This window comes from Drosophila tropicalis, unplaced genomic scaffold (assembly GCF_018151085.1).
Source record: "Drosophila tropicalis isolate 14030-0801.00 unplaced genomic scaffold, ASM1815108v1 contig_878, whole genome shotgun sequence".
Classification (NCBI taxonomy): Eukaryota; Metazoa; Arthropoda; class Insecta; order Diptera; family Drosophilidae; genus Drosophila; species Drosophila tropicalis.
In genome coordinates this window covers 16,817,710-16,830,238 of record NW_027173374.1, presented here as the reverse complement: position 1 = coordinate 16,830,238, position 12,529 = coordinate 16,817,710, and the positions used below count along the sequence as shown (strand labels likewise).

The following is a 12,529-nucleotide window of genomic DNA, read 5'->3' as shown; positions in this document are numbered from 1 at the left end:
GAAGCGCGTCGGCAAATTTACACACCATTAAGTAGTTTACAAACACACCCACACACCGACACACACACACGCACATATGATAGGGTTGGGTGGCAAACACACCCACACAAGGTGTGTGTAAAGCAATAAAAGTGGGGTAGTATACCAAACACATGTATGGGTATTCAAAGTAATTTGATATTATGCTACGAAATGGCGGCATGTGTTCCCGATGGTGGATCCACACAATGGCATAAGAAAGGCAGAGGAAATATAATAAAATAAAACTCAATATCCAGCAAAAGCAGAGGAAGCAAAAGGAGTACCAAGCTGAGTATGCATGTGTATGCTATGGCATATAGCGCACTATTCAATTCGCTCATTTCATTAAGTTTCTTGTCGCAATCTAGCACTTGATGCTGATGTGTCGGCACACCAGGCGTTGCGCAATGTATTCTGTATTCGGTTGTGGAGAGGCAAGTCATGTTTATCAGGCCGCATAACGATGTGTCACTTGTGCGTGGATGTGAATAGAGTTGAGAGAGGCGAAAGAGGGATAGAGCGGTGATAGAGAGATGGTTATGGTGGTACTGCTGCATATTGATATGCTAATCGAGCCGTAGTCAACAGTAGGAACAGCAGTCCTGCATGTCCTCACTGTCCTTGTCCCTGTACCTTGGGCATTGCAAAAGGCAAAACGTGACTCGTCTGCCTGCCTGCTTAAATGGCAAAAGACAAAAGCAAAACAAATGGCACAAAATACCGAGCGTGTTTTGCCTTGGTTAGAGGCGGGTAAGCGCTATTAAGCGCATTATTTAGCTTGGACACAGGGCGGCTATGGCACCCACAACAACAACAAGAACAACATCAACACCAACAACAATAACAACTTTGTGTAGATAAGCACTTTTGACGCTGTAATGGGCCGCTGACCACTCGGCATCCCATATAACCATGTGTGTGAGTGTTTGTGTGTCATCTATAAAAGTGTGTTTGTGAGTGTATGTGTGTCTCATGTGTAGGTATAGGTGTAGGTCTAGGTGGGTGTGCGTTTCCAAAGGCCCTTAAGTGCCCTAGGGGGCGATTTGTAGAGAGCAAAGCCACATAGCCGGGCAACACCTAGAAAACACGCAAACACCAAACAAGTGTTTACACCATGCTACAGACATTAGCGTAGGGCTTAATTTAATCAATTCAAAGGCCAATTGCTGCTTGCCTTTTACACATATATACATCTACAAAGATAGTCTCAACTCTATCATATTTAATGATAGCCAAATAAATACCGCGTTGGTTGACTTAACAAAACTCTTGATAAATGACCTACTGCCTATTGAGAAGTTTCATTTTCTAAATGACAAATGATAAATTTTTTATAGACATACGCTTTCAACAAATTCAAAAATTTTTGTAAAAGTAGTTTCAAATATTCTTCAGAAGCATGGAGAAGAAAAGTAAATGCCAAGAAGTGGGATATTTTTCTCTCCCTTAGTAAAATGTAAACGGCAAAAATCGAGTAGGATCAGCGTCTGTATGATAATAAATTTTAAGTTGCTGCTGTTGTGTGGTAACAATTTTGTCGGTTTTAATAAACACAAAAACTAAGTCTTCTCTCCTCCCATCCATTTCGTTCTTGTTTCTTCTCTTACCCATATATGATATAAAAATAATAGAAAATGTCGGCCAAGCAAATGCAATTTTCTTGTCCATTCAACGCAGCACGCGTATTACTCAAAAAGGAATTAACTTTGTGCGTTGCCATTGCTCGAAGAAGAGAAGGCAAATCAAAAAGTAGCCAGGACTTATGGGCCTGGACATTCGTCCTATTCAGGGTGGATGGATAGATGGGTGGAGGGGCAGATGAGCGTCACGTTAATCCTTAAATCTGCCCAAGTGCTAGCTGGCAAAAACAGTAAAAGCAAAAACATGAACGGCAGCAGCAACAGCAACAACAGAAGTAACAACAAACAGATTGTTTGAGTCTTACCCGCCCACATAGATTTAGACCAAGTCCTGGGACTTACGCACATTCACACAGAAACAACCACACACACACAGTCAGTGAAATACAGAAAACAGACAATGTACGCCTTCTCTGTACACGAAACGTATACGCAATATGGCTCCACTTTCGTTTTAATATGAATGCTAATAGGCTAAGTCTGGATTTCTAGTCTCCCTCTACCCCTGTCGCTTCTTTCTTTTACTTTCTCTCGCTCTTGCAGTGAGGCTTTCTTCTATGCGTACCTCGAAAAATGTAATTTCCCACAATTTTTCTTCACTTTACGCACACACCCAACCCGTCGGTCGTTCGGTCGGTCGGCTTGTCGACTGGCCAGAACAAAAGGAAAAGCAAACGAAAGAGGGCTCCATGGACAATATGGCACAAGAATACTGGCACAACAACACACACACATACACAGAGAGGCACACACAAATGGCCAAGCCATTTTTATCGCTTTTCATGAATGCCTCTGTGCCATGGCTTAAATATGTTGTGCAGTTAACCAAAGACCGAGAGAGAGCTAAAGCTGAAGAAGATGCCCTCCACCAACGTACAAAAGTCCAATGTATTCAACATATATATATATATATGTAATTTTGGTTATTCGTAGTTTGCCCGGCTATCCATTTAATATGACTTTACTTGCGCGTCGCAAACAACAAACGCCAAAAGCAACAACAACGACCAAAAAATCCTTGTTACATTATGCAAACGCCCGAGACTGACCCACATAAACTGTCAGCTATTCGCCATTTGAATGGACCTACACTCGGCAAAAGAGAAAAAAATCCCTTTTTAAACGTTCATTGCCTGCGGAAAGATTGTTAGGCAAACGTATTTATTTGTCAACGAAACTATTTAATTTTCACGCCAACAAAAATTAAAACGGATCTCTTGGCGTAATTCGTTAATTCTTGCTGCAATTAGCAGGCAGCTCAATTAACCAGTTAGTAAACGATTATTATTAATTAGAGCGTCATGAAATATCACAAAGACTTAAAACTTGTTTCATATAAATCCCGTTACTGCTCTTGCTTCTGTCCAACCATATATTTTCTACAAAAATTAGTTAAGTTATCCTTTTCTATGCTTGACATGGAATAATATTTTCAATTATTTACTAATCTATTGCTCTTTTTTTGGAATTTCAGTTTGAACGCTTCTGAATTTTGTGGATTTTTCGGTAAGTGTAGTCAAACGTGACATATATCCCATGGATGCCTTTTATTACATGAGGCATATTTTGGCAGGCATTAACAAGCTTGCACTCTAATTTGGCACATTGTTGTGACCTGGCATTGATGTGGTGTTGTTGCACGATGTTTATCAAGAAATTTACGCCGTGTTGGCTATAATTGGCTACCATCCTACATCCGTTAAGATTGTACTTCAATTTCAGATAGGTGACATTTCGTTGCATTTTAATGAGCTTCATTTCTCTTCTTTGGCCCACACTTTTACTCTCGTCTCTCGTTACAGTCTCTGTCTATGGGCATTGGCTTATCTGTAGGCCTTGGTAATTGTGTCCTAAAATTTACGCTGCGTCGGCAACAAACAATATATATATGTATGTATGTAGAGATATATAAAGCTACTTGTGTATATAGAAATTACTAAAGTCCTGGCTTTTGGAATTTTGTGCCTAAGCAGCAAATTTTATGAATGCATGGAATAATTTCACTTTCTCGGTCTCAGTTTAGTCTTATTCTGTTTTGCCTGACATAATCAAACGCTGGTACTTAAATATATAATTCAAGTGTTTCGAAATAAACACATTTAGCGTATTAACACAAAAAACCAACAGGAACAACAACAACAACAAACAAACAAACAGGTCGTTACCAAAAGCCAAAAAAGGAAAAAAGTTAGGGAAAAAACTCGACAAAAGACCGCATAAATGCTGCAAACCATTTTTTTTTTCATTCCCTTTTTTTTTTTTTTTTTTGCTCTCTCTTAAACAAGTTTAAATAAAAATCTCTTAAAAGGGCTCTAGCCCAGAGGGGGGATGAAAGAATGTAATGAAACTGCAAAAGGGCACAGCGGAAACGAAAAGTGGGCAAAAGGAAAACCGCCTGCTGTTGCCTTTACTGTTGCTGTTGCTGCTGGTGCCACCTGCACGACTACACCTGCTGACAAAGACATTTACTCAAAAAGTTTTGCCGGCTCAACACGGCGGCGGAAAATACAACAACAGCGGGCAAACAGGCAAAACATGGCAACAACAAACAACAACTGGGGCACAAGAGGCAAGTATTTTGCTGGCAAAACGCCCGCGCCTCCATTAAGGGAGCCCACAAAAGGGCGCGTTTTTCATTACCATTTGAGAGGAGGTCGGCCGCTTGTTAGGTGTGTGGGAGTGTGCGGCTGTGGGTGGGGGGCGGTCTGAGAAAGTCTTAAAAACGCCAAGTAAAAGTAACAAAAGTCAAGGATACTGTCAAAAACTGCTGGCGGGCATTTCCTCACTTTCAATTTCACTTGTCCTTGCAGACGACAACGACTCAACTCCAACAGAGACAGAGAAACAGAGCCTGTTGATGGCAATTTTGCGTGCTTATAGATAGGGTATCAACAGATTTATACTTTGTATGCAATTATAATAAAATATCTACATATATCTTTGGTTTTTAGCAAAACCATAAACATAACCCAATTGAGTCCAAAAAAAAAAATAGAAACGTGTTTGTCACTTTTATTTGGATATCAATATTGAGTTTGGTTTGCAAAATAAACAAATGTAATATAATAAACTCACATTTCGCAATAATAAATAAATATATGAACATATTTAAACAGATATAAAAATACATATACAAATATTCTTTGTTAAAAACTTTTTTATTGGCTTAATTAATTGAACCATAGAATATGCCAGAATGCTAATCAGGGGCGAATCTATGAGAATAGAGGAAGGGGGCAGTAGTTAAATTTGCAATAAATCGATTTGATTTAATTAATTTTATTCATTAAAATCAACCAATGAGAAACGGCAAAACTAAAATCTAAAGTATTAGCATTGGTAATCTTTAAATAATTTAAATTTAAACTAAATCGACTACAAACTCTATGTTTAAGATGCTTACAATTTCTACTTGTAGCCAGTTGAGATCAGATATTGTTTCGAAGTCTGTCTCTTTAACTCTTCATCACATCTTGTGGCTAAAGATGCCGTCTACCTTTATTAGGTTATCGCAGAACGATCATTTGCTTTCTAATCACAACTGCAAAATATAATTATCTATCCGCTTAATTATATGTTGTATTTTGCACTTGCTATTGTCTAATGTTGTTTATTGTTATCTTTTTTAAAGATAAAGCATTTAGTTTCTATTTGAAGTGAGTAGTTATATAGTACAAATATTTGATTGCCCTGCGTTGCGTGTAGCGCATAAATAGGTCCGCCACTGATATGTACTAACTATAAAACCTCTAATTAAAATACAAAATATTCTAAAATAGCAAAACATTCTTTTTGAATGCAAATATTTGCCTTTGATGGCAAATCATCATGGTGATATGCATTCAAATTTTGCTCCCTCCTAGTTGCAACTCCTTTTCCTATAACACACACAGACACACACACTCCCATACAAACTGACTTTGGCGCATGCAAATAAGTATTCCATTTCACATAAATGATGTACTGTAAATTTTATCAGAATATATCAAATGCAACTATCTGATATATGTATATGAACATGCAAAAGTGCAATCGATGTGTAAATTGTGTCAACAATATTAACTCTCAGTAAATGTAACTTTAAAGTTTGCCCCTTTCTCTCTCTCAACCATTATCGTTCTCTGTCTCTCTTTTTCTTGTAAATATTATTCTAGTTGTCAGAAATGAATAAATGCTGGGAAAATATCAAAGCTTTGAAATATAAAATGATAATACATGCCCACAAAGATGATTAGGACAAATGGATAAGCATGAAATGCAAAATTGTTGTGTAAATTATATATTGGTGTAATATTTTGTTGAAATTATTTACTGAATTAAATAATTATGAATTATTTTGTATTTCTTATATTTCTATATCAATTACAAACTAACTTTGATAGCTGATAAAAATATAAGCTTTAACTTTAAATACCAAATATCCAATGAGACGACCTGTATTTGTATTCCGATTTTCAGCGGTCATTAGCCTTAGTTCTAGCCACGCCTATTCATTTCATTCACCCTTTTGCCATCTCCAGTCTAATGAGCATTACAGCATTTTATAACAACAGCTTACAATTTAAGCTAATTACCTGATGCACGTGAGGGGCTATGATTTACCATTTAGCATTGCAATTAAAGCGGCGGCTGCTTTAGAAGGAGGTTAACTGGCTTATCATATCAACGGCGGCACGCAAGGCCAATGGCGCCAAAAGACGACAACAACAACAGTAAAATGAGTAACTTAAATTAAGAAAAAGTAGAAACCAAACCAAAAAAAAAAAAAAAAAAAAACGAAAAAAAAAACAAGAAAACAAACTGAAGGTTAACTGAGCAAAAAGGGAATGTACACCATGCGTGCAGCTTTGGCATTAGTGGGTTAAATTATGACACCCTGACCCAACCGCAACGAAATGTGAAAATGTGGAAATGTTTGTACATACATACATACATATATGCTGGGGGGTCCATGGTGGAACAATGGACGAAGGCCAAAGGCAGAAAAGTGCAACAATTAAATTTAATTACCAGTGTCATAAATATGTCAGACAATGTAGGCTCCATTTCCTCTATGCCATATCTAGGATACATGCGAGTAGATACAGAAAATAATCAAATATCATGCAGCCGGCACCAGAAAAACACACACAGATACAAATGAATACACACAGTCACATATGTATGTATACGCACAAACGCAATGGCCGAAAACCAAAAAGCCAGCCAACCAACGTGTAAATTACCACTGCACAAATTAATTATTCAAATGTGCACACTTGAATGGTTAAACAGGGGTGAAACTGAGTGGTGAGCGGAGTAGTGGAGGTGCAAGAGCTGAAGGTTTGTATATGAGCCTTGCTAACAAATGCAACAGCAGCCACATCAGCAGTTGCATTTACTACGCCTAATTAGACGTAATTAAGCGACTAGGCATAGATTTCGGTTAGCTTCTCTCTATCTGGCTAACCCAAAATTGTAGCATAATTTTCAGCGCTAACAGCAAAGTGTGTGAAATCAAGCAATTGCCTTTCAACACACAAACAGACACCCAGACCCACACATGCATACTCTCTGATACACCCATTTACAATTTTGGAAAGTGAATAGAAATTAATTTCAAATTACCATTCAATAATCAATTTTAAATAAATAAATATTATTTTCAACAATGCACAATGAAGCGAAAAATAGCATCGAGCTAATATTTGAGCTAACAAATTTGTAATTACCTCTAACCTGTGTGAGGTAAATGGGTATATTTATAGCAATTCAAAGTGCACATTGAATTTTTGGAGGTTTTAAGGTCAAGTTCCGGGGCAAAAAGTTTCCTTCTGCTGAAATCAACACTGTCAAAATTTACAGTCTCAATGGTGAAGCTAGAAGACTAACACACAAATATTTAGAATTAATACTTTTAATCAGTTATAGGTTATTCTTCAATTCAAACCCTTTTGACCAATGCACAACATTTTGTGGTAACACTTATATTAACAGTAGGTACACTTTTAAGTGGATTATCAGTTAATTAATGCAATTATTTGGTTTCGTTTAATAACTTTGTTTAATTGGATATTTGTGAGGCAATATTTATTTACGAGCACACAGTTTTGGTAGAGTAAAATTTTCCAATCAGCAGAATGAAAACTATGCTTCTCCCTCTTACTTCCCTCTCCTCTCTCCCACTCTCTTCTTCTCAGTCTATTTACGCTGTCTTAAGTCCTTTTTCATATTTGCACTATTTTCACGCTCATTATGCGCCAGGCTACTCATAATGATGCTATCCTTGGAGGTCCTGACGCTTAGAGCAATTACCTGCTGTTTGCCGTGGCTCATTTTTATATTTCGCCACTGCCACAAAATAGTGCGGCACTCGCACAACCACTATCCCACTCTTGCTTGCCACATTTATTTTACTTACTTCACTTCACTTTTACTCTCTTTCTCTCTCTCTCTCTCTGCTCTTTTCTTATTCGATTCAGCTGGTTATTTTAGCTGGCCGCAAGACTCAAGCCAAACGAGGCAACCGAATGAAAACAGAAAACAGAAGAGAAGCGTGGCCTGGCGTCATAATGAGCGTAAATTTATTGGGTCATCTGGAAAAATACGAAAAAAATGTACATTTGTTTCATTTTATTTTTCCCCTCATTTCGAGAGGGAGCTGAGAGATGATGGCAACAACCAGAGTGGCCTATTATGCCATTAGGATTCAGTTTCCTTCTTGTTTTTGTTGCTTTAATTAGTCAATACCCGCAATTCAATTGATGGCATTGAATGGGTGGGCATGGACCAGAAGCAGAAGGAGAAGAAATGAATTGCGGAAACTTATGTTTTTGAGCGTGATGACAACCTTGCAAAGCATTCGATCAATTTATATTGATTAATTATGAATGCCACATTTAATTAAATCTCTATTAAACCGTTCGTTTTCAGAAACTTTGCCACAAACGTTTGCCAAAAGGCACTGCAAAATTATGTATAGAACATTTGTATTGTTCAACAAATGAATATCGAGCAATATAACCGAAAGGCACAGGGAAATGAAATGAATTGTATGGAAATCAACTAAATATAAATAGGAGCTATACATACATACATACATATGTACATATGTTATTACAACTACAGGCAATTGAATTAAGGCCTATTACCATTGCGGCTATGACTGTTATGTGTGTACGCGTGTGGGCAGAGTCTAATTTCATTGTTTTCATTACAATTCAAAATGTACATACATTGGGTAGATCCTCTGCTGCTGGCCAGGACCGCTCCAGAACTTGAGGTTTATACATATTTGCTTCTAGGACGCAAAGTTCTTCTTCTGAGTTTGGTACTTAATGCGAACCGATTCTACCCATTAAATTTTCTAAATTCATTCTCCATTTTCTTAGAGTTAGTTAGGGTAGATCAATTAGAATTCAACTTTGACCATATACATTTGTGATGCTTTGTTGTTCTGAGCCCCGTTATTGCGGTCCTGTCACTGGTCAACATAATTTTACATGATTCCATTATAAGTCTATATGTTTTCCGTATGCAATTCGATGCTTTGGCCATGTTTAATTAGTAAAATTGATGTATCAATCAATGAAGTCTTTGCAACAAAGACCACAAATGACCACGCCCCGAAATTATAGGTTTTTGGGGTAAATTTGAAAATTGCTTCTTATGGAAAGTGGCATATTAAGTGATCGGCTGAAAGCTTTTGGTCAACCAATGCTTAATAAATATGAATAACTTTAACTGCGATTTTATGCCATGTGATTGCTGTGGTTGCATGTGTCTTTAATTATTTAACCATTTTATGTGTCTCTATCTGGATATGCGTCGGTGTCTGTACGTGTGTTTGTGTGTGGTATTTGTTCATATATTAATTTCGATGAGATGCGCATACTTACACATCCGAATGTATCTTTTATTTAAAAAGGTAACCAAGCATAATGTTTTAACGGAAATGCCACGCTTGCATGTAGTATCAAATATATTGAATGTGGCTGTATGCCAACAATTTGCCCCAATAAAAACCTGACGAAAAAAAAAAGTAAAATAAAATAAAACCAACTGCTCGAACTCATCATCAAAAGACTTTGGCTGTTTGTTTTGTTTCTAAAAATATCTTTCTACAGGTGTTTCCTTCGAAGAACTGAAAGTTTTCAACTTTCTCTAACATTTGGAAAGTTTCTTTTAATTGTTAACTCTTCAAACGATTTGTTTTGTTTATTCTCTCTGGTTATTGAAGTTCAACTTATTTATGCCATTATTATCTGCAAACTACGAAAAGAAGCAAGAAAAATTAATGAAATGGAATGAGGACCTCGAAAAACAATTTTCCCAGACTTACTTTAAGTGCTGAAGCATTTGACTAATTAGTGAGGCACCAAAGCTGAAATATATAATACCAAAAATTCGATGCTGAAATCCTTATTTGAATATGATAAAGATTTGCCCAACACAATTTATTTGTTTAACTTAAACTTTAAATTGTTAATCCTTTCTCGCTTTTGAACAAAATATAAAGTTTTTCAAGTACTTTTCGTAATTAGCTTAACATTTTGTTTTTATAGCATACTTTTTGGGGCTGCAAGGCAAAGATAAATACATGCCCTTGTGCATGTTTCTCTTGTAGCATACTTTTGCGAGTTTTAAGACAGAGAAAAGTCCTATACATCCATACATTCTTGTTAACATGCTGGCATTGTGTAAATTGCCAATAAAATTCATCCGAAAAAGAAAAGAATATTGGTTTTACATTCTTTAATTAATATAAACCTCACAAGTATACACAAATCAAATGCAAGCGAATGAAATAAATAAATAGGCGAACAACTTTAGACAAAAGACAAATCAAAATAGATATTTTCATTATTGAATTTCTATGTCATTAACCTCTTGATTAGCCATCAATTTCATTTTGCAAACTGCAAGTAGCAGTATTAATATTAAGTCAGAGGATTAAGCTAAAGCTTGTATTCAAAACAAAATTCAAATTGGTCAATTTAAAGAGTTGAAATTAAAACGAAATTCAATTGTCAGATTGAATGGAAACGTTTTTTTGAATAATGCAGATTTATGCATTTTCCCCCATCAGATATCTTATGAATTTTTTTGTCCGCTCTCATCATCGGTCATAATTTATTTTTTGTTGCGACGACGATTTATAAAAAATATTTTTACACTATGTTCGACGAGTTTTCAATTTGTCGGTAAAAGCTCTGCACAAATTTATCTGTGTGCGGTGTTTGGAAGAGTGGAATGGGAAGGGGGAAAGCGGGATTTGGGATTGGCAAATGCCACATCATACGTACATATTTTTAATTAATTGTTAAAAAACAATAAAGCTGAATAAGGTGAGAGATGGTGAAGGGGGGTGCGGCGGGTGGACAAAAAAATATAACAATTTGAAGTGATTGTTTAAATCTCGTAGCTTTATTTATTTTATATTAATTATGCAGCTGAATGATTGCAATTCAGGCATTTAAAAAAAAATGCAACAAAAAGAAATAATGAAACAAAAACACTTTATGTATTGTATATGAAATATATATTTTCGATGTTCATCTGATTATTTGCATAAATGTTCTGGTTCTTTCAACAGGTGACTGCCAGAGGGGAAGGGGTCGGGGTCGGCACTTACCAGTATTCAATTAATGTTTCGGTTTAATTTAGGGGTCCTTAGTTTTCTTTCTCTTTTTTCTATTTCGTCAAGTTTTGTGTTGATTATTAATTTAGTTATAGAAAAGCACACGCACCATGATTAAGTTGTGTCCCTTTTGAAAAGGGTGGGGACGTGGGTGAGGGGCGGGCACTAACAAAACTCACAGAGGCCGGGACACGCAGGACACGCACAGACGCACATGCGGTTCGAGAGTTGGAGCCGGGTACTTGTGCCTGACTGAATTTAAAATGCGGCACACACAGACGACACTCTGAGAAAGAGAGAGAGGGAAGTTTCAAAAATACACGCACACACAATTTACACAATATACAAATATTTCAATATTTAATTTTCGTGTGTTGATTGTTTGCTCTTGGCCTTGGTTTTTGTGTTTCTTGTTCACTATCCACTGTTTACTGACCACCGTGTCCACTGGAATGTCCTCTGTGTCGTTTGTTGTTTTTCAATTACCTTTTCTGCGGTCTCCTCTTTTACTCCGGAGTACCAAGTTAAGACAATTTTCACGGTTTTGCGATACCAAGAACAAGTGAAGGCCCACACACACTCAGAGATTGTGAAAGTGAATATGTGTGTGTGTGTGTATATGTGTGTGTGTGTGTGGGAGTGTGTGCGTATATGGAGGTCGCGGCAGAATTGCTAGTGTAGTGTTAGTTACGGATCCGAGAACACAGTCGGCCACGCGAGAGGACAAAATCGAATCACAATCCGCAAACGATGCCCCAAAAATTAACGAAGCGAATTTATTTTGTTTATGTTCTTATTTTCCTTCCTTTATTTTGCTGTTTTGTGTGTGTTGCTAAAGCTAATTTTAGCTTCAAAACTATGGATATACATATATATTTTTTCACGGTGAATCTTTCTTCTTGGTTTTATTATTTGGTTTATTTTGGTCAATTTCACTTTCAATATTAAGTGGATTATTTTTTTGTCGATTCTACACACAATTTACAATTTTTACAGGCGGCGGCTATTTGGTACAGTGGGACAAGAACACAACCGTCTCGTTACGCGTTTCGATTAAGACTGCTCGTGGAGAAAGTTGACGAACCGTTTGCCCACAGTTCGGGTCAACCACTCGTTGATTCAACAGTTTGCACGAACTCTTGTGGCACACACAGACACGAAGCGCACAAAGGGGTGGACAACTTGGCAAGGGACGGGTGTGCGGGTGCGTGTATGTGTTGAGCCTCAACGAACTATGTACGAATGTGCC

General features: G+C 37.0%; 1 protein-coding gene across 3 annotated transcripts in view; it reads right to left on the bottom strand.

The window, feature by feature from the left end:
• LOC137585803 (lachesin) overlaps positions 1 to 12,327 on the bottom strand; it is a 149,402-nt gene extending 137,075 nt beyond the window's left edge. Inside the window, exons 1-2 of one of the 3 annotated variants that reach the window (XM_068301755.1) lie at positions 11,767 to 12,327; positions 11,275 to 11,566 (exon numbers count right to left, since the gene is read on the bottom strand). The gene's annotated coding sequence lies outside the window, so the exon portion shown is untranslated. Of the gene's footprint in view, positions 1 to 11,274 lie in introns of all 3 variants that reach the window. The other 2 variants (XM_068301756.1, XM_068301757.1) reach the window with 2 other exon arrangements.
• Positions 12,328 to 12,529: the final 202 nt, after the last annotated feature.